Consider the following 3,911-nt stretch of genomic DNA (forward strand, 5'->3'; position numbering starts at 1 on the left):
TTTTTTTTTTTTTTTTGTAGAGACGGTGTTTTGCCACGTTGCCCAGACTGATCTCAAACTCCTGAGCTCAAGTGATCCTCCAGCCTCAGCCCCCCCAAACTCCTGGGATTAAAGGTGTGCGTCACTGCACCCAGCCTGGAATCTGTTTTAGAGGTGCCTCTAGTTTTGGTGTGGGATGCAGACCCAGAATGTGATTTAGCCTTCATCCAAAAAATATGGATTTTGGTGTTTGAATCCACCATTGTCAGAATGGCTTCTGCTACTCCGTGGTTTTCCAGTTGGTTGATTTCTAGGACTGTAAGATCTTCTATAATTGTAATCAAAAGACTGACTTCTGGATCTCCTTTAATAACTTTGGCTTCCAGAATCTCTGTATCTGTCATAACCATCATGGCGTGAAGAACTGTACACATTCCTCTGTTCCTTAGCTTTCATCTGATTTGGTGTCTTCTGATTCCCCTGTGTAAACTGTATTTCAACTTGATGTCCACAAATCTATTTCCTGTCCAAATTATGCAAAGCATCTTCAGCATCATGAACATCCTCAAATTGAACATAAGCAAATCCTCCTGGACGGCAGGTGTGGAAATCAAGTGGAACATAAACATCTCCTGTAGGACCATCATGACCAAATTTATCCTGTCCATCTGCAGACCTGGTGTCATTGGTCACGTTCCTGATGGACAGAGACATGTTTTGGAGGATTGTGCAGGTAGTGGGACATGACGATGGCGTGATTCCAGGCCGGAGGCCGTAACAGACCAGGCAAACTGTCCACAGCTCTGCTGTTAGAAATTTGTATTGCTAACAAGTTCCTAGGTGACGATGATGCTGATGGTCTGGGTACCACTGGTCTATAGAAATGACCACAGCCTGAATGAAGACAAGCTGAAGGCAGTGAGGCCACCTCTGCCCTTGTCAACCTTGCTCACAGGTGGAGAAAAGACTGTCACCTGAAGACTGATGATCTCTCCCCACAGCCTGCCACATGCCTGAAATTCATCCTCAGCGCCGGACTCCTTAGCCTTAAAGTTGGCTTTGCAACTGCCTCTAGAAACTAGAAGCAGTGTTAGCGAGAGGCGAGCAGGGATGCAGAGGGCAGGGATGCGGAGGAGGAGGGGTTTGTGATCCCACCTACCAGCCTCACTGCTGAGGGCACAGGCTTGGAAGCCTCAGGCTCTGATGTCAGAGATAGCTGAGCTGGTTTCCCTGTGCAGCCGCTAGCTAGCTTTTGACCTCAAATCTCAAGAAAAAAGACCTTATTATTTCTAATTCTCTTCCTGCCTTCTAAGATGGGTGGGTCTTGGTAGCTGCAGGCTCTCGTCTGCCGGACTCGGTGTGGGTTGTGGGCCTGTAAGCATGGAGGAGCTGGTAGCGGGAGCTGGGGAGTGGGAGGCTGCTGTGGAAAGGAAGAAGGAGGAAGCTGGGGCCAGTGAGAAAGCACTGGGGAGACCTAAGAGAAGGAGGCTGTGAGCTATTGGGGGTGCAGCCCACCCTGTTCCTCTGGCCCTGCATGTTGCCATCATCTTCTATGGGGCAGGTCCCGGGAGGCTGAGTCCATATCCTGGTGGGTGTGAGGAAGGCCTGGTGCAGGACACGTGCCTGGTAGGGCAAAGCTGCCAAGTAGATATCAGGGCCTTCTCCGTTCCTCTCTGCCCCAGGACTCCTTTCACCTCACACACCCATTTTTCTTTCTTTATTTTTTTGAGATGGAGTCTCGCTCTGTTGCTCAGGCTGGAGTGCAGTGGTGCGATCTTGGCTCACTGTAACTTCCACCTTCTGGGTTCACATGATTCTTCGCGTCAGTCTCCTGAGTAGCTTGGATGACGGGAGTGAGCCACCATGCCTGGCTAATTTTTGTATTTTTTAGTAGAGACGGGGGTTTCAGCATGTTGGCCAGGCTAGTCTCGAACTCCTGACCTCAAGGGATCCACCTGCCTTGGCCTCCCAAAATGCTGGGATTACAGGCATGAACTACCATACTTGGCTTCTTTATTTTTTAAATATGCATTTTTATAAGGGATTCCTGAAAACCAGAAGCAGTGACACACCAAGGGATGTGACTTTCATCGCAGGATTTCCTGGACAGCACAGGCCAGGAGAGAGTCAGTGTCCTTCAGATTGGGCCAAGTCATATCCATGCATCCAGGCTGCTCGCTTCTGCAGAAAGGCCTACTGTGATACCAGGTTTCTGGACCTGCCCATGCTGGCATTGGAATTCCAGCCTCCAGCAATGCAGCCTGCAGGGAGAAGGGGGCAAGCTCTATGCAGCTCCACAAAGTTCCAGTGTAGCCTGTCTGTGCCTGGTGCTACTGGCTGGGGCTGACATGGGGGAGCCTCTGAGCTCCCTCCTTTTTCAGCATGGCTCATGCACCCATTTGCCTTTGGGGTAATTCTGGAGCCTCCTTTACCTGCATGAGTTAGTGCCTATAAAAGGCCGGTGAGAACTGTGTGGAGACAACAGGCCTCAGAGGGTCCAATCCTCATCCCATCCCTGGCCACCTGGGTGACCTTGAGCAAGTTCCTCAATGTTACGGGCCCCAGTCCCTTGCTCTGTAAAATAGGGTGATGAGGGTGCTGACTGCGGACGGCCATGAGGGTGAAGTGAATGTGTGTGAAGAGAAAGGCCCAGTGGATGCTCCCTTGCATCCTTACTATAGGCTCATCCAATTGGACTAAATTCTAAAAAAACCCTGTGGGTTATGTCACTGAGCTAAGCTCAGGGAATCTTATGGTGGGATTTCTGGGGTACCTGAAGGTTAATTCATTCCTTTATCCATGCGACAAATGTATACGGAGTGCTGATGGCATGTCAGACAATAAGCTAGTAAATAGCTAAGAACAAAAGCTTCTCTGGGAGGACTATTCACACAGTAGGGCCTTGAGGCTCTGGCAGACCTCCCTGGAGACTAAGCTGCTGGGCAGGTGAGAATGGGGCAGGCAGTGGGCATTGCCAACGGATGGAAGCCCTTTTCCATACCAGGCAAAGTGGCAGAAGACCACGGAGGAACTGCCAGGCTGAAGGGCCCTCAGTGAGACCTTGGGGAGTCTGAGGCTGCAGGGAGTAGCCAGCCGCCTTTTTGGGCCATGAGTGCTCGGCCAGCTCTTCATCTGGGTGGGAGGATGGGAGGAGGCTGGGCTCTGCAGGAGCTACTCTCTGCACCTCTGCCCTCCCAGAGTCGTCCCAGTGCGCTGCAAGCTTTGGAGGTCAGGGCTTTGGAGTCAGACCTGGATGCAGACCCTCCTCCTCTACTCTGCCTTGGGAAAGTCACTTTAACTTCTGGGCCTTAGTTTCTCCATGTGTGAAATGGTGATGATAATTGCCTCTTCTTATTTACTCTGCCCAGGAGAACCAAATGAGATAGTAAGAGCAAGTGCTTTCAAGATGATAGCACCTTATGCCCAGTGTCTACCATGTGGCAGTCTACAGCAACAACCTCCTCCTCGAATGGTTTTTATATTTTAAAACAGAAACAAAATCTCTCACATGTAACAGAAACATGGAACAAGGACCTTTCAGCGTCTTTATGGCGAGGCAAGGATCTTACCAGACCGATGGGGGAGTTGGAGGAAAGGAGCCGAATATTGGAGCAGCTGAGCTGCAGCGTGTAGGAACATCTGGCTTACCCTTAGATGGACAGTGGGTCTGAATGGCTCCAGTGGGTGCCCCAAATGCAGTGGCTGCACAGATGGTTCAGTGGGCAGCTGCTGCCTTGTAGATGTGCTCAAGCTACAGCTTCAAGACAGCAGTGGCCACACTGCAGATGGTGGTGACCTGTCTGCACTCCCCACCTCCTGCTTAGGGTGCTCAGTGGCTTCCTGTTCACTCAGTTTTCTCACCCAATCTTTTCGATAGAACTTTTACCCACAAAGCACAGCCAATGACCAAGGACACCTTAGAGCAAGGACTA

The 3,911-nt window shown here is 50.6% G+C and overlaps 1 pseudogene; it reads right to left on the minus strand.

The window, feature by feature from the left end:
* Positions 1-724, minus strand: part of LOC105531179 — a 9,183-nt pseudogene extending 8,459 nt beyond the window's left edge.
* Between the last annotated feature and the right edge of the window lie 3,187 nt (positions 725-3,911).

This window comes from Mandrillus leucophaeus, unplaced genomic scaffold (genome assembly GCF_000951045.1).
Source record: "Mandrillus leucophaeus isolate KB7577 unplaced genomic scaffold, Mleu.le_1.0 Scaffold87, whole genome shotgun sequence".
In the NCBI taxonomy this organism is placed as follows: domain Eukaryota; kingdom Metazoa; phylum Chordata; class Mammalia; order Primates; family Cercopithecidae; genus Mandrillus; species Mandrillus leucophaeus.